The sequence below is a fragment of the Elephas maximus genome, chromosome 11 (genome assembly GCF_024166365.1).
Source record: "Elephas maximus indicus isolate mEleMax1 chromosome 11, mEleMax1 primary haplotype, whole genome shotgun sequence".
Lineage (NCBI taxonomy): Eukaryota > Metazoa > Chordata > Mammalia > Proboscidea > Elephantidae > Elephas > Elephas maximus.
Genome location: NC_064829.1, coordinates 72,190,527 through 72,215,801, shown reverse-complemented (window position 1 = coordinate 72,215,801; position 25,275 = coordinate 72,190,527). Strand labels below are relative to the sequence as shown.

The 25,275-nt window shown below is 43.1% G+C and overlaps 1 pseudogene; it reads right to left on the bottom strand.

Moving 5' to 3' along the window:
• Positions 1-237: 237 nt before the first annotated feature.
• Positions 238-25,101, bottom strand: LOC126086139 (serpin B6-like; annotated as a pseudogene).
• Positions 25,102-25,275: the final 174 nt, after the last annotated feature.

Sequence of the window (25,275 nt, the reverse complement as noted above, 5' to 3'; positions counted from 1 at the left end):
CTGCCAGAGGGACCACAAGACCTCAGTGAATGTCAATTGCAGATCCTAGAAAACCACTTACCATGCAAACACACAAGAGTTCTGAATACAGAATTAAAAATTAGGCCCTTAATTTCTGAATTGTTTGCTCTGCACTAATAAAGTCACTGGGTTGTAGGCACAGCATTAAGTGGCAGAAGAAAAATACATCAGTAGGAGAAAGGAGAAGGGCACTCTATATCCAGTGACTACCATTTCCTATGGAGAGCAGAATCTGCCACAGAACAGAATGCTGTTGGCCTTGGTGTACTGGATAAAGAAAAGGAAGGGGTGGTTAGCACAGCACCTTGGAGTGGTTCTTGCACAGAATGCTATCACGATGGCACCAGTGGCACCTGCTGCTTCTGTGCCTTCTTCATTGACCTCCACAAAAGCTTTGTGCACAACCTTGGACAAAAACAGTTCTCACTTAGATGACATTCCAGAAAAGTCTGCCCTGGCCCTGTCAAAGGCATCAGCCATGCCCAAACTTGTAAGGACATTCTCCATGTCATAGTTTTCTTCCAATTTAAATTTAGGAAAAAAAAAAAAACTTCCACCTTTCTTTCGTTTATTGTGTTGGGCCTTGTCCATTCTATGAATTTCTTATCAGTAAATTTGTTTTCCACCTAGAAGAAGAGAGTTGGAGATTTTAAAATCTAGAACAGTGCTATCCAATAGAACTTTCTGCTATGGTGTTAATGCTGTACACCAGCACTTCATAATACGGCAGCCACAAGCCAAAGGTGGCTACTGAGCACTTGAAACGTTGAGTAGTGCAAGTGAAGACCTGAATTTTTTTATTATATTTAATTTTAATTAATATAAATATTAAACAAAGTGTGGTACATACATGCAATGGATTATTGTTCTGCCATGAAAACAAACAATATACTGATATGCTGAGTAAAAGAAGCCAGCCACAAAAGACCACAAGCTATATGTTTCTGCTGAAGCATATGAAAATCCAGAAAAGGTAACTCTATAGAGATAGTGGTTCATTACTGGCTAGGGAAGGAATGGAAGCACAGTGATGATAGCCAAAGAATACATGATTTTTCCTTGAAATGCTGGAAATTTATAAATTTCACTGTGATGGTTGCACATATCTATGGATATACTAAAAATAACTGAATTGTAAATTTAAATGGGTGATTTGCATGGTATGTGAATTTTATCTCAGTGAAAATTGTGAGAAAAAATGAAATCGCCACGTGTGGCAGTGGCTACCATATTGAACAGCACAGATATGGATGACGGCATGATAATGCCAAAGCATTCAAGTAGAAGATGACTTTGCACTTAGGGACTGAATTGTGTTTCCCCAAAATATGTGTTGTAAATCCTAACCTTTGTGCCTGTGGATATAATCCCATTTGAGAATGGGTTGTCTTTGTTATGTGAATGAGGGAGGACTAGTGTACGGTGCATCTTGAGTCAATCTCTTTTGAGATATAAAAGAGATTAAACAAGCAAGTGAAGAAGGAGAGATCTCCCAGGAGCCAAGCCACATGAAGATCTCCCAGGAGCAGATGCTCAAAGAGACAAGGACTTTTCTCAAGAGCCAACAGAGAGGGAAAGCCTTCCCCTAGGCCAGCGCCCTAAATTCAGACTTCCAGCCTCCTAAGCTGTGAGAAAATAAATGTTTGTTAAAGCCACCGACTTGTGGTATTTCTGTTATAGGAATGCTAGATAATTAAGACAACACTTCTATACCTTGACTCCTGAATTCCAGGCACTTAGTCAAACCTGTTCCCCAAGGCAGAAACTAGACCACATTTGTGAGAATGACTGTCTTCTTGCAGTCTGGTGTTCTATTTTATCAAAAGTGTGTAAAGTTAGGATCTCAGCCTTGGCCTTCTCTTTCACTCTCATTTCTTTCCAATGAATCCATTACCGTGTTCTGTGGATTTAACTTTCAAAATATCTCTCCCAGAAATCTGAATGAAATTCTCTTGCCATCCTAGCACAATGATAACACTAAGGATTATTAATTGCCTAACACTCATTACCGTTTTTAAATCGGCGTTTTCATCTGGAAGCATGATAATCATATCCAGCTCCTTTCCAATATAGGGAAGCACCAGAATTTGTGTGCGTATTTCTTTTACGTAAGTCAGTTTAAATGTAGATTCCTTAAACATCATCTGCACAGGTGTCTCTTCAGTCTACAAAGGAAATTGACAAACATTAAGTTGTAATGTGACCCAATTCATACATTGGACATGTTGGCAAAGTTGGCCACTCTGTAACTCTTCCCTTGGCTTCAGGAAAACAGTGTCGGGTCCTTTGCCAGCTTGTCTTCATCGTCTCGACCTCCAAACGCTCTGGTAATCAGAGTTCAATCTCTGATCTTAGTTTCCCTTGGAATCTCATCCAATTTCATGACTTTCAAAGTAAGTCCCAAATTCACATATCTAGCTGAACCTCCCTTCTGTACTTTAGACTCACATATTCCACAGCCTACTGGACATCTGCATTGGGCACAGACAAGAAATCTCCCATGTAACGTGTATCACTGAGCCCTTATGTTCCTTTGCTAATCTGCTCTATCTGTAGTCATCCCTACCTCTTTTTGGCTATACAGTGTCTGTCACAACTACTCAGCTCTGCTGTTCTGGCTTAAAAGATGCCACAGACAATATGTAAACAAATGAGCATGTCTTGTTCCAGCAAAACACTTGTAGTAACTGAATGATTCACAAAATTAGTATTTGTACAGAGAATTTTCGTTTTATTTATAAATAAAGGAAGTAAAAGGTAAATTCACATCAACTCAAAATCCGTGCCCTTTGAGACACATACCCCATAATTTGGTGCACTCAACACCCATTGCAACCCCCTTTCCCTTGTCTTTATCTAATGTAGACACTGAAAAGAAAAATAGAATTCTGCACCTTCCTGTAGCTACAGGAAGCAGCATGAAACAGGACTGGCCAGTGAGATACAGAAGTAAGGTTTCCCTATCTTAATAAATGGACAGAACATCAGAAGGACAAGGCTTTGTCTGTTTGACTTTGGTCTGTCCCCCTCCCTCCAGCCTGGATAGTGGCTGCGGTGTCTGAACCAACTTGTGACAGGAGAAAGGAAGTCGTGTACTAAGGGTGACAGAGCAGAGGAGAGGGAGCCTGGTTCCCTGAGCGAATCACCCAGGTGCCACATAAGCCTGTCTCTGTTCACTCCATCTGCAGGGAAGACGAACTTATATGAGTGTACACAACTGAGCTGGGGCTTCCTGTGCCTTGTGCTGAGTGAAGACCTAACGTACATCTTGTTAAACAAAATTCAAGGAGAGAAACCATTTGCCTGAGGAAAGTAGGACAGTTCATTCAATAACCAAGCTAGAAAAAAATACATATTTCTTAAGAAAATGAAGGCTCAGACTCAACTCTGATCAGTGGCAAGAATAAACTGAATCTGTTCTGTCTATTTCTGTGTATGTGCAAAAATCTCTGCAATACAGTTAAGGAAAAAAGAAAGAATCAGCTGTATTTGGTGAGAAAAATAAAAGGTAATCATCAAATAATACCTTCTAAGCTAAGGGGAGGGAAACTTTTTGTCCTATGGACATGCCCTTGTGCTCACCTGAATTTAAACAAGAATTTGTATGTTTATTTTCTTTATTACAAAGAGAATTGAAGGTTATTCACTTGTTTCGTATTTATCGAGTACCAACTATGTATTATCATGTGTAACACAGCAGTCTCTGCCCTCAAATATTGCTCAGCAGGGAGGCAACACAGACTTGCCATTCACCCACTGTTGTGTGCTCATGAGGACAGGCACAGGGTGCTCTGACAGCCCAAGAGGAGGGGCATTGGAATGAGAGTGGGAGCAGGACTGCCAGGGAAGGCTCCAGGGGACACTCGTGGAAGGAAAGGAGTTTACAGGGACTGATGGAAAGGGAAGACCGAGAAACGGGCTGGACCAGATTATAAAGAGTCTCACTATCACACTGTGGAGTCTGAACATTATCTCAAAAAGTATGGGAGGCCAGGGAGGACTTTAAGCCTGAGAGCTATAGGACCAGATTTGTGATATAGACAGAATACCCTGAAAACAAAATAGAAGATAACTTTAGGGAGTCTTAGGCTGGCTCTCTAGAGAAGCAAAATCTGTGAAGTGTTATACATACATAGATATATATGGATCCCTGGTGGCAGAACAGTTAAGAGCTTTGCTGCTAACCAAAAAGTCAGCAGTTTGAATCCACCACCTGCTCCTTGGAAACCCTATGGGGCAGTTCTCTGTCCAATAGGGTCACTATGAGTCAGAATTGACTTGATGGTGACGGGTTTTATACATATGTAGAGAGAGACTTTTCTCCCAAGGAAATGGTTTGTCAAGGCTGGTAAGTCCCAAGTCTGTGGGTCAGGCATCAGGCTAGAGGCTTCTCCTGACTCACATAGCTGCATGGACTGATGAATGCAGGATCAGCAGGTCAGACAGCAGGCTGCAGAGGCTGACAAATGTTCACAGGCTGCAGAGGTTGATGAACCCAAAGATCAGCAGGTAAGCTCCTAGCTCAAGTCCCAAGAACCGGAGATCAGATAATGATGAGCTTGATGCAGGATCCAGAGTGAAAGCCTTGCTGGATAATCCGCTTATATACTGGAGGCAGTCCACAAACCCAAAGAAACTCCCTTTCAACTAATCCTGCTCACAGCAGATCTCATCATTGAGTTGATTACATCATTACATAACTGCCAAATTATAACTTTACATAACTGTCAAACTATAGTGCCAAGCCACTGAGAAACATGGCTCAGTCAAGTTGACACACAACCTTAACCATCACAGTCTATACCTTACCAACTTGACACCTGTACACATCTCCTTAAACCATAAATAACTTCTAAATAAGGACAATTACAAAGTCATACTTGCATGTAATGTGATATAACTAAGATGTATACAATTGAAAATGCCCTGTTTACATCTTGTAAGTGAAGAAAACAAAAATATTTGATGCACACATACAAGGAAGAAATACTCATAACCATTACAGTCCTCATTTCTGTAACTAGTCATGTGGTCATGGCTGGTATTTACAACTACCTTCTCCCACCACCCATTATGTATTCCCTTTACCCTTGTCAAGTACCTCCGCTGGTTGTGGTTCTTGGGCTGCCGGAATGACCCAAATTCATTCCTGAAGGGTTGAGACCATTAGCAATCATGTCAGATTTGGGTTGCTGTAATTTCAGTTTTCCACCAGCTTTAATCACAGGGCATGGTAGTATTAACAGAAACCGTAAGGGATCTCCCGTATTCCAGACATACTCTCGTTTTCCTCCATTATGTAATATCAATCTGATTTCCCCTTGGTAATCAGGATCAATCACACCAGCCAGTATGGTAACTCCCTTTTTTGCCTATTGATCCAGAGGCATGAGGAACCCAACGTGGCTGGGGGTATTCTTAATTTCCACTTCAGTATAGTCAGTGATATGTCTCCAGTAATGTTTTGAGTCTCCTGGAATTATCGTCAGTTCAGAGCCAGTGTCTAGTAATCCCCAAAAATTCTGACTATTTCCTTTTCCCCAATGAACAGTCACTCTTGTAAAAGGCCATAGATCCCTTTCGGGAAGGCTGGGAGAAAGATTAACTGTATTAATTTTTGGAAGTGCAATGGGGTCCTTTCTCAAGGGGACCCAGCCTCCCCTTCATTTAAGGGGTTATGGGTATGGGTATATAAACCAGCTCACGTCTGGGAACTGTTTGAGGGGCCATGACTCTCTGTTGTGGAAATTCAAGTTAAACTCCTGCTCACTTGACCTATAATTCTTCCTCTTGTACAGATCAAGTAGTATTTAGTAGATTTCCTATCTATTTTACTCCTAGCAACACCATGACTAAGTAGCTAATGCCTTAGGTCCATATGAGTCAGACTATTCTGATTACCGCTTTGACTCCACTGTCTGTTCAGTAACTATGACCACCCTGTCTTTGTCAGTTCAGTACCAGCACTCGACCCCTACCACTATGGGGTCCAGTTAGCCCCATTGTAGTTAGGTGTCTTAATTCAGTTAGGGCAGTTCCCACTGTCAAATCTGACATACATAAAATAGCAATCACAGCAGTCTTCAAGGATGTTAGGGCTCCCTTCACAATTTTTTTCCTCGCTGTTGTAGTAAAAGGTATGTCCTCTGGGCACCCCATGTGTGAGTCTGTGGGTCTAATCTGATAAATTCACTCTAACATGCCAATTTCCCTAAGCCTTTGTATACCTTCTACAGTATACCAAGGCAGGTGTGGTACTTCAACTTGATTTGGTGTATGCCACTGCGTAATCTATGCTTTAGCAAACCAACCAAATAAACTATTAGAGCATTTCCTAACCTCTTGAGCTGAAATGCTGAATAAAGAATCTGTGCTTAGTGGGCCCCATCAATGAACTCAGACTGAGCCAAATTTATGTTCCTTGCACCATTATCCCACACCCTTAATAGCCATTCGCACACATATTCCCCAGGTTTCTGTTTGTACATATTAGAAAACTCAAGCAGTTCTTTGGGAGTATAGCATATGTCCTCCTGGGTCACACTTTGTACTTCACCTTTTGGGGCTCACTGAGACTTGTATATAGCCCAATGGAACAAGGTATGATATTATGATTTCCATTATGTGGAAAAAACCTCATGAAAAAAAAAATTCTGTATGTGCATGAGGATATACACCAAATCCATAAAAGATTGGGGAGAGGATTGATGGGGTGTGTGAAAGAGGCTGATGAGGAGTCTTTTTCGTCTATGTTATGTACATATATATACAACAAGAACATACCCACAGATGACTTGAGCAGTATTTTTAAAATAAAAAAATCATAAAAGCATTCTCAAACACCCACCCAAAAAAATCCAGTGCCATCGAGTCGTTTCTGGCTCATAGCGACCCTATAGGACGGAGTAGAGCTGCCCCATAGAGTTTCCAAGGAGTACCTGGCGGATTAGAACTGCTGACCCTTTGGTTAGCAGCTGTAGCACTTAACCACTACACCACCAGGGTTTCCTCAAACAAATACAGCTGGTATAATTAGCCAAAACTAAACTAAAAAAAAAATAATAATAATAATTTTTGTCTGAAAAATCAATCAAAATATTTAAATGTGTAAAATATTGAGCAAATCTCACAAAGCAAAAAAAAAAAACTTCAATTTTACAATTGTATCTGGGCTTGTACCTGGGCTGGCCTTGCGTCTGGGCTGGCCTTGAGACCTGCTTTAATCAATAGAATGAAATAGAGTGGATGCTGTAACAGACCTAGTCCTTAAAAGGCCTGGCAGCTTCTCCTCTCACACTTTTGTAATCCCATGGCGGGATTACAATCCAAGCTGTCCTGCTGGAGGGGCCGAGTGGAAAGGCCCTGGAGGATATGACACCACATGGAAAAAACTGCTTAGAGGAGAGCCCCGTTCCAACCCACAGCCAGCACCAAGGCCCTTACTTGTGAAAGGAGCCTCATTGGACCTTCCAGCCATTGTCAAATGAAGCAGCCGCAGCATGAATGACCCCAGCTGGCCCCATATGGAGCAGAAGAACTGCTCAGTCAGCCCACACAATATAAAAAATAATCAGTCATTGTTATTTCAAGCCACGAAGTTTTGAGATGTTTGTTTCGCAACAAGAGGTAACACGCATAGCAATAGTACTTACGAGTGGACTTCTGCCATAAGAGAAAGCTAAAACATGTGGGTTTTTCTTTCTTTTTTTTTTTTTTTTGGTCTTGGGAACAAAGCAGTAGGCAGAGGCTGGAAGGAAAGAGTAGTCTGGAGATTGTTGGAGAAGACTGTTGGAGAAGGCTGGAAATACAGTGAAGAAATTTCCGGGAAGAAATGTTCCAAGTGTCAATTGACTTGTTTTAGCTGCCTAGTATAAAGCATAGACTGGTTACCTTAGAGTCAATCCCAACTCACAGTGACCCTATAGGTTAGAGTAGAACTGTCCCAGAGGGTTTCCAAGGCTGTAATCTTTACTGAAGCAGGTCGCTACACCTTTTCTCCCATGAGCGGCTGGTGGGTTTGGGCTGTCAACCTTTCTGTTAGCAGCCAAGCTCTTAACAACTGTACCACCAGGACTCTGGTGAGAATCATACAGGACCCAGCAGTGTTTCGTACTGTTGTACAGCTAACAACAACAGGATAAAACATGGGAGGTGAAAGATGAGCTAAAAAAGGAATTGATCAGATTTCAAGCAGACTTTGAAAGAACTGTTCCCAACCTGGAAACCCTGGTGGCTTAGTGGTTAAGAGCTACGGCTGCTAACCAAAAGGTCAGCTGTTCGAATCCACCAGGCGTTCCTTGGCAACTCTATGGGACAGTTCTACCCTGTCTTATAGGGTAGCTATGAGTCGGAATTGACTCAACGGCAACAGGTTTGTGTTTTTTTATTTCCAACCTTGAATGTGCTGGGTGAAAATAAAAATGTTTTGTATTTGGACGCTCCAGCTGGTAAAATATTCTGTTCTTGTTGTTAGGTGGCATCAAGTCAGTTCTGACTCGTAGTGCACTCTGTGTACACTGTCCTCACAATCTTTGCTATGCTTGAGCCCATTAAACTACACTAAAGGTGAAGAATGGCCTCAGGACAAAGACCAAATCCAAGGCACTGATGTCAGGGTCAAAAACCCACCAAGGATGTGACAGTAAGACCCACCTTATTAAAACCTTAGAAAGATGAAGACAGTGCCTCAGAGACCCTTTCAGCTAGATTAACGGGCTACTAAGTCTCTTGAGGTCCCCATCCTTCAGCACCCTGACTCCCCACTCAAAGTACAGAGAGTCCTGTCTCAAACAGACTTGTGGATGTGCCTTTTGTCTAATGAAGTAGATTGTGAATTGGTGCACAGGAAGCCCACCAAGGTTAGATATGAGCTATCCTGACTTGGACTAAAAGGGAAAGACAGATCCCTGTGAAAAAGAGACCTCTGGGCCCCCACTTTCTATGGGCAGGAAGCAGGCTGAGAGCTACTTAGTCATAAGCATGGGCCACTCCTTATAGAAAAGGAAAGAAACCTCAGAGCACTAAATCAAGACAACAGAAGATGGAACCAAAGACCAAGCGTCATGGATTGAATTGTGTCCCCCCCAAAATATGTGTCAACTTGGTTAGGCCATGATTCCCAATATTGTGTTGCTGTCCTCCATTTTGTGATTGTAATTTTATGTTAAAGAAGATTACAGTGGGATTGTAACACCTTACCCAGGTCACATCCCTGATCCAATGTAAAAGGAGTTTCCCTGGAGTGTGGCCTGCACCACCTTTTATCTCTCAAGAGATAAAAAGAAAGGGAAGCCAGCAGAGAGTTGAGGACCTCATACCACCAAGAAAGCAGTGCTGGGAGCAGATTGTGTCCTTTGGACCCTGGGTCCCTGCACAGAGAAGCTCCTAGTCCTGGGGAAGGTTGATGAGAAGGCTGACAGAGAGAGAGAAAGTCTTTCTCTGGAGCTGATGCCCTGAATTTGAAACTTTAGCCCACTTTACTGTGAAGAAATAAAATTCTCTTTGTTAAAGTCAACCACTTGTGTATTTCTGTTACAGCAGCACCAGATGACTCAGACACCAAGGAAGGCAATGGATTAGGATGACTCACAGAAAGTATAAGTGGAGACTGATTAATGGACATTTCCTGTCTCCATAAAAACATAGCTGAGGTTAATACGTACCTGGCAGAATTTCAGAACTGCTGTGGTTCAATGACTGCTATATGCCTTCCACACACCAGCCCACACCCCTGCTCTTTGTGAATGGGTGTGGCCATTACAGTTCTCCTTCATAATCTCAGCATCGCATGTTGGATATATGTGTGGCTGTGAGGAAAGTAGATAATATTTCCTATCAGTGTATAAATCTCTTATCATATGACTCAACTTTGACATAAGTCTTTATGCCTACTTACAAACTCATGCATCATCACGGTCTGGTGATAAAATCAATCTAATTGTCCAACGCCCAACTCCTAACAGATCAGTGCATCCACAGGAAAGCCCCCCAGGGTCACCACAGGGTGGTCCAGCAGTGCTGGCAACTTGTGTCCTGACAAACCCCCCTCCATATCCCTGTGACACTAGCAGAGTTATCTGCTAAGAGCAATGTCTTTGGGATTAGAAATTGAAAGATCAACTCAGTTGACAAATCAAGAGCATTTACTGTTGCCTTGAAATGGCTTTCATTACATGGGACATCTGGGCAGCTGTGTTCCCCTTTGCACCCATGAAGACCGTGGCCAGAGCAGAGAAGATGCTCATGGGTGAAATAAATGTTTTTCGAGTTGTTTTCACCCAGTTTTTTTTTTTTTAAAGGTTTAAAGCAAAGGTGCCATTGGCTTCTGATAAAGTATCCATGATGGTGAGCCTGAAACAATGGATTTAAAAACAATGTTATATAAATATAGGCTTCCATGTTGGCTGCATTTTCACTCTGCTTGTTAATACTTGACACATTTTGTCAATGAGCAAATAATCTAGCTGCCTTCTGTTGGATTCTGACTCATGGTCACCTCACCCGCGGGCTCTGTAGTTCACCTGTAACCTAGTTCTGGAAGGGGATCAGAGCAGGGATGTGCCTCTCCCTTCCCTGTGGTGGTCCCTGTGCCCTCCCCCTTGGTAGGCCCTGCCCTGGCTGCAGTTCAAGAGGGGCGCACCAGGAAATGCAGGGAGCCTGTGGAAGGCGACCAGGCTCCTTCCTCCTCCCAGCATATATCCCAGCGATGGAGAGACAACGGGCTCCGCGAGGGGAGCAGATCCCCAACCGGACATGTACCCAAAGTCCTTCTGCTCTGCTGAAAGAAAAAGGTGTGAGCAGCTGCAGCCTGAAGCAGAATGAGACAAGGGAATCCAGGTGGAATAAACCGGAAGGTTGGTGGGGCTGGGCAGGGCAAAGGGGGCGGGGCCTCAAAGGGGCTGTGGTGGGGCGGTGGAGAGAAGCGGGCAAAGGGAGTGGCTGGGTCGTCAGCCAGATGGGGCTCCTGGTGTCCAGCCAGGTGTTCTACATTGCTTACGGGATGTTGGCATGCTGTTTTCTTATGCACTCTAATTTAATGGCCTTTTCCTTTACTGCTTCTAGATGTTTGGTCATAGTTAGAAAAGCTTTCCCTGAATTATAGAGTTCACCATGTTTTCTTCCAGTATTTGGATGGCTTCATTTTTTTACCCTTAGACTGCCGATCCATTTAGAGTTGATGCTGCTGTGTGAGAAATACGGATCCCATTTTAACTCCTTTTTTCAAATGACTTCAGAGTTGGTCCTGCTCAGCTTTTTAAAAAGTCCACCTTTTTAATTTAATCTAAATGGCTTAATATTTTTTTTAATGGCTTAAGATGCCACCTTTACTACAAACGAAACAACAACAACAACAACAAAAAAAACCAACCAGCAGCCCTGGAGCCGGTTCTGACTCGTGGCAACCCCTTACGTTTCAGATTAGAATTGCTCCATAGGGGTGTTTGGCTTTGTTTTTTTGTTGTTGTTGTTTTTTTTAATTGTTGTATAAATACATCGGCTGGCCTTTCTTCCAGGCATCTCTGGTTGGATTGGAACTTGATCTTTCAGTTAAGTAGCTGATCTTTTAACCATTTGCACCACCTAAAATTCCTTATTACAAACCAGATAGTTATATGCACGTGGGTCTGTTTTGGACTCTATATTCGGTTCCATCAGCTATACGTTTTTTCATTTTTTTTAATGCTTACATAATTCCAGTTTTATTGTACTAAAATACACACACACTTTCATGAATTATGCTTTTTGAAAATGTAACTTCCAGTATATGTATATCCTAAGGGAGCTTTAATCCATGTGGTTTCTTTTGAGAATTCTTTCAAATTTAAGTTATATAAATACATTAGCTAATGCAAGATGCCTGCTAGCTTTATTTTATATATTTACTTATTTTAAATCAAGAGCAAAATTTTATTTTCTAATATGCTGTCAGAATCAATGTGATTTTGCTCTGCTTTATTTTTTTGTTTTTTATCCATCTCTCTGTATTCGGCACCCTGGTGGGACATTTGTTAAGTGCACAGCTGCTAACAGAAAGGTCAGCAGTTCAAATCCAGCAGCCACTGAACTGGAAAAAGATGTGGTAGAGAGCAGGAGAAAGACGTGTCAGTCTGCTTCCCTAAATATGTACAGCCCTGGAAACCCTATAGGTCAGTTATACTCTGCCCTGTAGAGTGGGGATATGAGTCGGAATTGACTAGACAGCAATGGGTGTGTTTTTGGGGGTTCTATACATCCCACACTCAGGTCACACAGAGATGAAATAGAAGAAGCTGGACCACAGTCCACATGGCTTCCTTCCCAGAACGGGGCATTTTCTACCATAACTACGGTATTAATATTACAGTAAGACAACTAAAGCATTTCACTGACCTACCCCAATTAGCAGCAGCCCAAACGTACATCTTGGGACCAAGATGGCCTGCTCAGTGCACCCCACCCAGCAGCATATCAGATAGGGTCAGTTTTTATAGTCACCAGGTGGCCCAGAAGCCCCCTCCAGCCCTCTACCTTCTCCAACCCCTTCACACGAAAACTGAAGGTCAGGCTATCTGTCAGCCTCCAAGTCGTCCCTGTGCAGAGGAGCACCACCTCCCACCATAGTCCAGTCCTCTGGGCTCCAAAGCACCCACGCCTTTGGACCCTTCTTTGTGACCTGGGCCCCCCAGCTGCAGGCACTGATCCTCACTGGGTGTAGGAGAAGAGAGGGTTCTCAGGCCTCCATCTGGGACTCCTGCAGGGGAGCAGCCACCCCTGGGGACTTCACAGGGACCAGCTGCACTCAGCCTTAGCTACACACACCAGGACCCTCACTCACGGGTTCAATGTTATATGCTTTAGGTACTGAAAATTTCTAAGCTCCATTTTTCAGATGGGAGAACAGAGTCAGAGAAACAGGCCTTCCCGTGAGAGCCTGCAGTGCGACTGAATGCTTCTGTGTGACCTTTCTAGCCATGGCCTCATAACTCCCACCCAAGTGATTGGGTGGGACTGTGCAACTAATAACTGTAGCCCACCAAAGGAGTATTTCAGTTTTGCCATCCCATTGGGCTTGAAATGAGTTATCCCACAGGCAAGAAAGAGAGGATTCCACTACAACCAAGGAAGAAGAGCCAGTGTATCCTTTGGACCAGAGATCCCTGTGCTAAGAAGCTCCTGGATCCAGGAGACAGAGAGCTGTAACACTGAAGGCAGCAGAGACCTGGCAGCAGGAGACTGCATCATGGGCTTCCTGGACCACAGAGAGAGAAATCTGCATGCCTTTGGACAGAGGTGGAGGGCCAGGGAGAGGCATGCCTGTGAGCACAGCTGGGAAGAGGTTACGTTGGTGGAAGAACTGTATGCTGAGCGTTCCCGAATCTGAATTGTAACTGTTACTTCCCTAATAAAGCCCATAATTGTGGGTATGTTCTGTGAGTTCTGTGTGGCCATTGCAATGAATTATTGAACCCAGCAGAAAAGTAGAGACTGCCATGGGAGGGATGGTTGGTGTCAGAATTGGTAAAGACAGCAGAGAGAGGAAGCATATCTGACAACCACCTCATAGGAATCAGCCTTGGGCTATTGATCTTGATTCTCCTTCCCCCTTGTGAAGTCAGAGGAGGTCAGACACCGCCTCCATGCTCTTTCTACAGAGGCAGAGTCATTTCTCGTCCTTGTCCCATGTGCACTGTGCCACAGCTGCCAATCTGGTAGAATCTGTTTCCACTGAGCCCCTCCTGTATACCTTGGGACAGCTCAGCCCCATGGAGGAAATTGAGCTTTGGAGTTATCAGACCTGACCATAGGTCCCAGACCTACCCCATTATAAGTTACTTTTCCTCCAGAGTCTCAGATAAGTCCTGGGTTTATTTATTGCTCAGAAATAAATAAAACCATCTATGTAAAACACCTAATGCATAGTAGCGCAAACCATTTGTGAATGGGTGAGACAAGTTTATTTCCTAGAATTAAATACCAGCAGGTGTTTATTTTGTGGTTGCTTATTTTCATTTTGGTATTGGGAACACTCCACAACATCCCAGAAATGTCTTCTAGTGCAATTTCATAAAATGTGTGGAAACATTATTTGGGTGATTATATCTTTTCCTGGAATGTAACAAAATATTGGTGATAATTCTTCAAAGGGAATGTGCAAAGACAGACAGCTAAAGAAAAGTACCTCAGTGAGGCCCAAAGAGCCCCTGAGAGCAGGAAGCATTTGTGCTGGTCACCTCCTACTCACTCCATTGGTAAAAGAGTTGTCCCTGCCCTACATAGTTAGTATGAGATGACCAAATATATGACACCTGACACCGGATGATATTGACAGCAGTTTGTTGGTCACAGGTACTCTCAGCTTGGGGGTAGAGGAGGACATCACATGCCAGGCAGGGCCACATGGGGGATCCCACCAGGGAGCAGAGTACACAGCTGGGATATGGGACGTAGGCTTTGTAGTAACAAGAGGGTGAGGTGCCCCTGATTCCAGAGGGTGAATGTGATCAGCTTGTTTGAATCGTTTCTTGGGCTAACAGGGAAGTTAGATGCATTGGGTTGAGGACCAAGTGGAGTGCAGCTGGTGTAGCTGATAGGACAATTGGAGAGATGAAGATTTTAAACATTGGGTGGGGGTAGGCAATATCTAGCAAGAGCAGGGGAACTCATAGTTAAGACTTTGGGATAGCATGAGGCTCAAAGATATCAGGCAGCACTTGAAACTATAGAACTTACAATATAGCATGTGGTTCATCTTCTGTGCATTGTGATTTTTTTACATAGTTAAGTTTTATTGTATTATCGGTCTGTAGCAGACAGGACCACTGACATTCATTTCTATCATTTAATACTGATGTAGCCTGAATTTTCTTATCCTGAAGAAGAAAGCACCTTGACACTTAGAGGGTTAGACACTATTCCACTTGCACCCCTACCCCTGAGCCCTGCCCTGCATTAGGCAGACTAGTGGCAGCCTTCCCTAGGGAGGAGGACACCAGGCTGTAACTGCTGGTTGTGGCACTCAGGGCTCTCTCTGCACTAGAAAAATCGCATAAGCCATTATTCCCACCTTGAGTCCTATTTCCAAGTCCCCTCGATCAGATTTTTACAACCGTGCAAATAGTATAAAGCAGAGGAAGGAGGAGGGTGAGAGTGACTAAACCAGCAGCCCCTAAAGCCTTCTCTCTCCCCTTCTCAGCCCACTAATAACGTCAGCAGTTCCTTATCATCCTCAATCCCATTCTGCTCCCATAGCTCAGTTGCTGGGGAAAGTAGACCAGCTACTGAATGAAAATACAAGTTGCATCAGCTAAGTTACAGGGGCCCAGGCTCCTACTGACTGTAAATGAGTCAGCCACTGGAAGAAGTGCTTTCAGCTGTCCCCTAGAACACAGCATGGCTTTCCTCTAATCTGATTCATCAATTTTTTCCTGAATCATTGAACATGGCACACACATGTCAAGCAAGATACGCAAGTAGACACGTAAACATTTGCTTTTTCTTTTTTTAATACTTGAAATAGAACAGAGTCATCAGATGTTTATTCATAAGATCTAAAGCTACATCACTAAGAAAGGGACATGTGCAACCATCTTGGCCTCCTGACAGCAATTGTAAATATTCAAGGAAATTGGAATATTTGTGCACTTGCAAAGTTGTCTTAGTTATGTAGTGCTGCTATAACAGAAATACCACAAGCAGATGGCTTTAACAAACAGAAATAAATTTTCTCACAGTTTAGGAGGCGAGAAGTCCAAATTCAGGGCGCCAGATCCAGGGAAAGGCCTTCTTTCTCAGTTGGCTCTGGAGGAAGGTCTTTGTCATCAGTCTTCACCTGGCCTAGGAGGTTCTCAGTGCAGGGACCCCAGGTCCAAGGGACACACTCTGCTCCTGGCACTACTTTCTTGGTGGTATGAGGTCCCTCTATCTCTCTACTTGATTCTCTCTTTTATATCTCAAAAGCCCTTGACTCAAGATACAACCTAATCTAGACTGAGTCCTTCCTCATTAACATAACTGCCCCTAATTCTGCCTCATTAACATCATAGAGGTAGGATTTACAACACATAGGAAAGTCACATCAGATGACAAAATGGTGGACAATCACATAATACTGGCTGTCATGGCCTAGTCAAGTTGACACACATTCTGCGGGGACGCAATTCAATCCATAACAATAGGTATGTGATCCACAAATTCCTGTGAATGCCAAACACGATAAAGGCAGAAACGCACATGAGAATAGGTCTGATTTCTCATTGGTCTGAGTTACCTACTCTCCCTGCTTTTTGCAGATTTCTGAAGAGCTTGCAGAAAGTTCTGGGACAGGGCTCTCACGGATGATTTCTGAGACCTATTCCACACACCTCCACCTAGCTGTTCATTTCACTCTGTATCCTATCACTAAAAATAGGACGCAATCACAAGGCCAATGAGTAGAGAGGAGAGAAAAGTGATTTATCTTAGTGTGTCTGGGAGAAGAAAAGCACAGTGGCCTGTGGGGGTAGGGACAGAGTGCTCTGCACAAAGTGAAGATACGAGACATGCCTATGACAGTTGAAATCCCCACACCTAAGGTGAAAGGTGGGAATAACACATGACTTCAAACAAGAGAACTTCAGTCAACCAGTGCTTCCACTGCAAAAGTAACCATAAGACCTCAGAAAATGTCAATTGCAGATTCTAGAAAAACATTACATATAAACACATACACAGAGTTCTCAACAAGAAATTCAACAGCCTTTAATTTCTGATTTATCCCCCTCTGCACTAAAAAGGTCACTTTGGGCTGTAGGAACAGTGTTAAGAACAGAAGAATAGTAGGTCCGTAGGAGAAAGGAGAAATGCTATATCCAGTGACTTCCATTTTCTATGGAGTGGAGAATCGGCCTCAGGACAGAATGTCTTTGGTCTTGGTTGTGTTGGATAAAGAAAAGGAAGGATAAAGAAAAGGAAGGGTGGTCAGCCCAGAATTTCAGGGTGAAGGCGAATGGCCCATATTTGCACAGAAAGTGAATGGCTGTGGCAGCAGCTGCTTCGGTGCTACCCTCATTGACTTCCAGAAATGCCTTGTGTGCAACCTTGCACACAAACAAGTCTCTCTTGTGTGACATTCCAGAAAAGACTGCCCTGGCCCTGTCAAAGGCATTGGCCATGTCCAAACTGGGAAGGACATTCTCCAAGTCATAACTTCCCTCCAGTTTAAATTAGGAAGGAAAACTCCCACCTTTTCTTCAATCATCTTGTCTGCCTTTGTACATTCTGTGAATCTCTCATAAGTAAGTTTGTTTTCCACCTACTACAAGAGAGTTAGAGATTTTAAGACCTAGAAGAGTGCTATTCAACAGAGCTTTCTGCTATGATGTTAATGTTTTTACACCAGCACTGTACAATATGGCAGCCATGAGCCAAAGGTGGCTACTGAGCATTTGAAATGTGGGCAATGCAAGTGATGATTTTAAATTTTAATTTAATTTAAATATTAGGCAGTTGAAAAAACAAAATGTGGTATATCCAGTCCATACAGTGGATTTTTTTTGGAAGTGGCCATAAAAATGAATGGTGAAGTGATACACGTTACAACATTAATAAAACCTTGAAAACATTATGCTAAGTGAAAGAAGCCAGTCACAAAGGACCGCATACTATAAAATCCTATTCATATGATAGCCAAGATTAGGAAACTCTAGAGACAGAAAGTAGATTAGCGGTTGCTTAGATTTAGATGAAGTAGTACAGTGAGGGAGATAGGGTGGTAGACGCTGGAGAATACAGGGTTTCTTCTGGATGTGATGAAAATGTTCTAAAATTCACTGTGGTGATGGTTGCACAAATCTGTGAATATACTGAACACCACTGAATTACACATAAAAATGGCAGAATTGTATGGTAAGTGAATTTTATCAAGAGAAAATTGTTTAAAAAAGTAAATAGCTATGCGTGGCTGAAGGCTACCATGTTGAACATCACAGATCCAGAAGACGGCACGCAACTGAGAAACCATTCAACTAGAAGATGGTTTTGCACATCTATCCTTGAATCCTGAATCCCAGACACTTAGCCAAACCTGTTCCCTGAGGCAGAAACTTGTAATTAAGACTTAGCTTTGACTACATATTTTGAGAATGAATGTCCCATTGCTTTTCATTCATTATTCTATTTCATTGGTGCCTTTGTCCATGCTTATACCACCTCACTGTTTTATGTTTTTTAGATTCACAGTACACTTTGATAACTGATAGGGGATAGCCTACCATATTTTAATGAATGAGAAAATATTTATGAAGATATAGTACCATCAGTTTTCCTTCCTTCCTTGAATAGCCCAGTGCCTGACCCTTGGTAGGTATTTGAGTATTTATCAAAATAAGTGGATGATCACCTGATAATTAAGATGCTTGTATGATAAAATTAGCACAGAGAGACTTCCAAGATATTTTCTCTTGTGTGTCTAAGAGGTGGGTGGGGACGGAAGGAGATGGGAGAAAACACATGAGAAAGCACTCCTACAGCACTTCCGGGTTGGGAAGGGATCTTCTGTTCTGGAAGGCCTCAGACCAGAAGGACAGCAGAGAGGGAAGAAGCAGCATCTCTAGGAAACCTGAGCCATGAAGAGGTTGTGGTTAGAGAAATGTTTTCAAACCGAAATGTTCAGAAAAAAAAAGTCTTCACAGATAACATGGCCCAGTGCTAAAGCAGAAGGAACTCTGCACATCTATCACCAGAACGTTTCAAACCAAAATGTTCAGAACAAAAAATGACTTCAGAGATCACGTGGCTGAGTATCAGAGTAGAAGGAACTTTATATGGTTATTTAAGCCAACGAAGGTAGTTTGAGGGTAAAATGTCTTAGGGTGAGGGATGGGAATAGGGTGGTGATAAAGCCCAGCACTGCTGATAAAATGGGATTCATAGGATGAGAAAACTGCAAGTTGGAAACTTGACTTCAAGGCTCTTATTACTTTGTTCATTAACTGTTTGTTTTCTTCCATATTTCAGAAAAGAGAATCCGAAATGGGAAGGTTCTAACTGCCTTTGGCCATTGAGACATGGAGAGCAGCAGATGCTCTGACAGAGTGTGATGGAGTCAGTAGGCACGCAGAGCAGGAAAAATCAAGAGAGTTCACACAGGAAGACTCCACAGGGAGCCCTCCTGCTGTAATTCCTCTCCACCACCTGGAAGCCTCCTTGCAGAGCTCTTCTCCGCCCTAACCTTGGAGGGGTTTGTGATTTGTTGCAATAAGAAAGGGCCTTCCTTTTTGTCAAGATTCAGTCTTTGGCTGCACTTTATTTCTATTCTGTGATCAGGTGAGGAAGGCCATGTCTGATTCCTATGAGCAGGCTGCTCATTTGGGCTCCTCCCCACAATACTGCATTGGCTTGACACACACTTCACCCTTACATGCAAGTAGTAAAGCTCAACAGAAACAACGTCTGTACCTTTCAGAAATATATCTAAGGCAGCATTCATATTTCTGACTACACAGTGATTACGGTACAATGAATGAGGAAATGTGGCGTACTTAGAAGTGAGTAGCAAGTTAGAACTAGGCTGTGACGCCCTCTTCTCAGGAGACCTGCCCTTGTCTCCCTCAGCCACCATCACAGTGCTCTCATACCTCAGGAATTCTCCTGCCTCCCCCAACCCACCTCTGATTCCAGAAAGTTAATAGGTAATTGGAAATTGTGCTAGCACCAAAAATTATTAACTGGGAAATGGGGAGAATGAGAACAGCAGAAATTCCAATGTAATTCTCCTGCCACCATAGTGCAATGCTAACATCAAAGATCGACTGCTTAACACCCATAAAAACTGGTGGCCATTCAGCCGATTCTGACTTACTGAGACTCTAAAGAACAGAGCAGAACTTTTCCATAGGGTTTCCAAGGCTGTAATCTTTAGGGAAACAGATTGCCACATGTTTCTCCTGCAGAGTGGCTGGTGGGTTCGAACTACCAACTTTTCAGTTAGTAGCCAAGAGCTTAACATCTGTGCCACTAGGGTTCCTTTGACACTCTTACTGTTTTTAATCGGTGTTTTCATCTGGACACACGATGATCATATTTAGCTCCATTCCCACATAGAGAAGCACCAGAATTTGGGTGCATATTTCTTTGACATAAGTCAGTTTAAGTGTAGAATCCTTAAACATCACTTGTACAGATTTCTCTCCAGTCTACAAAGGAAATGGACAAATAATAAATTGAAACATGACTGGACTTGTTCAACTTCATGTCTTCATTACATTGACCTCTAAACACTGGGGGGCTCAAGATTAAATCCTCTTTGTGTCTCATCCAGTCTTACGAATTATTATGCCATGAGAAATGTCTAAAACATGTAACATTGACTTGAGTACAAGATCAATGGCAGAGGCTATGAGGAAAGGGAGGTGAGGGAAATTGGTGGAGGCTAGAAGGACAGTGAAGAAATTACTGTGGAGGCTAGGGAAACCAGGACCCATGTCATTTATTGGCACAAGAACTGGCGAGACTGTCACCTGTAGCATTAACGGAGTTATCTGCTAAAAGCAATGTCTTTGGAATTTGAAACTGAAAGACTAGCTCAACAGACAGATTATTTACTATTGCCTTGAAATGGCTTTTATTACCTGGGATATCTGGGCATTGGTGTTCCCCTTTGCACCCATGAAGACCATACCCAGGGTGGAGGAGATACCCATGGGCAAAGAAAAAAAAAATACATTTTTTGAGTTGTTTTCACCCAGCTTTTTCAAAAGGTTTAAGGCAAAGGTGCCATTAGCTTCTGATAGAGTATCCATGATGGTGAGCCTAGAAAAATGGACTTAAAAACAATGCTACATAAATATACTCTTCCAATATTACATAAATACAATATTACAGGGAAAACATGACATTTTCACTCTTCTTGTTGATAGTTAGATTTCACATTTTTGGTCAATGGGCAAGTAGATACACACCACAAATCTGAGTATATCTTTGTGGGGCCCTCAAATTTATCTTGTGTGTTTCTACTCTTAAGTGAAATAAAACTGCATAGTAGTGTTTATAATAGGATCTAATGCAGATAGGATCCATGGTAAACTTCCTCCAAAAGTTCTGCAGATGAGTGAAACCCTTTCAGTAACTTTTTACACTCACGAATGCAAGGAATGACCGGTCAGCTACCTCCATGATTTCTTCCCACAGGCTAAACCCTGCTGGTGAGTGCAGGGTGCTTTCAAGTCCCTAGGATTTTCATTCCCAAAACGGAATTTCCATACAGAGGAAACAGCTTTCCCTGCTTTTGTACTTTAGTTAATGGTCAGTCTATTGTTTGCCAATCTGGTAAAAATAATGTTATCCTCCAACATTAAAACACACTGCCTATGCAGTGAACAAAATTTTTTTTTAATGTTCAAGTGTTATATCACCTATTATATCAAGTTTTTCAATTCTTTCAGCATCTTTGAAAGAAAACTTAAGATTTCACAAACACACCTTCATAAACATTTGAATTTCCATAAATCTAATAAATTAAGACTTAACAAGTCTAATAAACTGGAGTCTCCTAAGACTTTCAAATATGTTTTTTAAAAATTCACAAACAGTACAATGACTACAAAAGTTATTTCTGCACCCATCTTAAGTCTAGTAGAAAGATATCAATATCATGGGTTTAATTTATTTTATCATCGATGTATCTTTTTATACCTTCCTATAGTGAAGCCTGGTAGCTGAATGGTTAAGCACTCATTTGCTTACAGAAAGACTGGTGGTCAGAATCCATCCACCGGCTCCGAGGGGGAAGCCCTGGCAATCTGCTCCCATAAAGATTACAGCCCGGGAAACCCTATAGGGCAGTCCTGTATATCAAATGGGGTGGCGATGAGTAGGAACTGACTCAAAGGCACCGAACAGCAATAACAAGGTGATAATAAGGAGCCTCTAGATGGTATAAATCATTATGCATTCTGCTGCAAACCGAAAGATAGGCTGTTCGAATCCACCCAGAAGGGCCTCAGAAGACAGTCCTGGAGATCTGATTCTAAAACGTCACAGTAGGAAACCCTCTAGAGTCCAGTTCTACCCTGAAACACATGGGGTCCTCATGAGTTGGAACTGGCAACTGGATTGTTTTGACAATGGTAAGGTGATAATAATATTACCTGAATAGTTTTCTAGGGTTAAATTAATCTTAACAGACCACCCCTTTCTACAAAACCAGAAGGTGGAACTTCCAACTCCATTCATGAAAAACTTCACGATCACAAGTGGGACTTCGCTGGCCCGTCCCAGCTGCTTTTCATCACACTGTGCTCTTTTCTTTTCTTTTCTTTTCCCCCTGAGCAGCATCTGCCTAATTTGTAAACAGAGGATGACTCCATCCGCTTTATAGGTTTACTGTGAAATTTAAAGAAGATAAGGCCTAGCACACAGTAGGTATTCAATAAATGGCAGTAGAATTATACATTATTTTCTCTCTTGCTATCTGGATCTAAACTCAAGTACAGAAAGCTTGGAAATGCGAGATATGTGGAATTTCTTGGGGCCTCACAACATACACATGTAGGAGTCTGTAATACGAAACAAGTAAGAAAGAATGGTGGTTCCATTTATTCTAATTTCACTGCCGGTCAGAGTTCACTGTAATACACTGGAGGGTAATAAAATCTCTTGGATCAGATTGGCCTCAAATAATTTTAAATCCTGACTTGGCCAAGTGTGGCTAACATTGCACCTTTTTTCTGCTGTGGCATAGTCACAATGGATGCAATTACTTAGGACTAGGTGGTCAAAGGTTTGCGCTCTACTGCTGGATCTAAAGGTCTATGGTTGAAACCCATCCAGAGACGCTGGAAAGAAAGGTCCTAGTGATTTGTTTTCATAAAGATTACAGCCAAGAAAACCCTATAAAACCAAACCAAACTCACTGTTGTCGAGTTGATTCTGACTTATAGTGACCCTGTAGAACAGAGTAGAACTGTCCCGTAGAGTTTCCAAGGAGAGCCTGGTGGATTCAAACTGCTGACCTTTTGGTTAGCAGCCATAGCACTTAACCACTATACCATCAGTGTTTCCAGAAAACCCTACAGAGCAGCTCTATTCTGTAATGCAGGGAGTCACCATGAGTCCGAATCTACACAAAGACAGCAAAAACAATAACAACAACAACAAAAAAAGCATCGCTGTTAAGTCAGTTCTCACTCAGAGAGATTCTATAGAATTGAGTAAAACTGCCCTATAGGGTTTCCAAGGCCATAATCTTTACAGGAGTGGATTGCCAGGTCTTTCTCCTAAGCGCTGGTGGGTTTGAGCTGATGACCTTTCCTTTAGCAGCCCAGGGCTTAACCAATGGGCTCCTTCAACTAACAACTGTAGTCAAATACTGGGACACACCCTCTATGTACTGACAACAGCAATAATTCCTGATAATCCGTGCACATTACTCAGCCCTAGGGATATATCACCAAACTGAAAAAAAAACAAACCTGATGCCTTGGAGCCAATTCAGACTCACAGCGACCCCATAGGACAGAGTAGAACTGCCCCCCAGGGTTTCCAAGGAAAGGCTGGTGGATTCCAACTGCTGACTTTTTGGGGATACATCACACAGGAACCATAATCCTAATGGTACCTATCACACCCCCATCTGTCCTAACACCACTCTGGGGAGAAGCTGGCTGCCTTGGGCCCTATTCCTATAGTTAGGTCTGACTGGGTCCTGGAACTTATTATCATGACTTGAAATCCACTGGATGGCAATGAGTTTGGGTCCTAGAAGCAAAAGTGTCAGCATCTGACCCCACTCTTCCCCAGCATCTGAGTATTTCTGAAGCTTCCGAATGTTCATTTTCTATACTTCCCCTGGAGGAGACCCCGGCCAGGACGTGCCTCCCCTCCTCTGCTCTCCTGTCCCAGTCGCCTCCCTCGGGGGCCCCTGGACCCTGGACTTAGTTCAGGAGGGTCGCTGGGCAAAAGCATGGAGCTCGCAGAAGGCAGCTAGGCCCTTGCCTCCTCTCAGCCCTTACCTGGCAACGAAGCGACTTGCACCCCCAGAGTCTTGGTGCGGTTGTAGGAAAGAGACTGGAGCAGCTGGAGATGGAAGCTGAAAAACCTCAAAGGGGACGGTCTTGGAGCTGAAACCAGGAGGTCATAGCGGGAGGGGGGGATGGCCCGACCTGTTTGGGAGGGGCAGGTGGGCGTGAGGGGAGTTGCGCGGCGCTGTGGTCCTTGTGGGGGAGGGGAGAAATGGGGCAGGGTCGTCCTAGAAAGATCTTTCTAGCTTAAGGAGGTTGAGTACATGTTTAGCATCTATTCAAACACATTATCCTAACAGGCTTGTAGGAGTTCCTGGGTGGCTCAAATGGCTAAACGCTCCACTAGGAACAACCCACTCAGAGGCACCTTGAAAGAAAGCCTTGAAAACACTATGGAGGCCTTCTACTCAGAACACATGGGGTCACCCTGAGTCTGAATAGACTCTTTGGCCACTAACAACAACAACAAGCTTATGATGAAAAATAGAATTAACACCAAAATAATCAGATATTTTAAAATCAATTGTAAAAGAACACGACGTGGTCTCTGTGGGGATTGGTTGGTGATGCCCAAGCCTGACCTAAGAGTTGAATGTGGTGACACTGGACTACCTCTCCTCTAGCCATTAATTTACAGAGGGGCAATGGCACTGAGGGGCAGTGGCGCTGGCATTCTGTAATTAGGAATCCTGGCAAACTCTTCTCAGAGCATCATGGCTGCAGGTATAAAGGTTCCCATTTTGCCATTACTCAGAGATCTGCATTTTCCCCTCCCCCCTCTTCTCTTCCTCCTTCCAATACCTCGTCATTAATTTAATCCTGATATGAATTCACTGGTGGAGAGTCAGCCTTTCTCTGGACCCTGGAAGTCGAGGGGGAAAGATAAGCAGGGACCAGTCAATGAAATCTGGGTCTCATGCGGAAACATAGCTTTTGCCTTGGTCGGAGAGGAGGCACGATAGGTTGTGGTCTCCAGCACCGTTTCCCACTCCTGATGACTTCCGTGCCCTTGCACCGTGTGAGACGGCGCTGCCTCCACCTGCACCATGTGGGCATTGCCTTCAGCGCCAGACCACAAGTGCCTGGCAGGACCACCCTGGGTCATTGTTCCCAGGGCAGTGCAACCCGCCCTACCGGGCTCCAGTTCACTCCAGGATTCTGCATCACATTTGTAACTGGCCTGCACTAGACTCTGTTTGCTGAAGTTCTAAGAGTAACGTCAGCAAAAATCCTCATTTAAGGCCAATTTATTTGAAAAGCTTGCCACTACACACACACA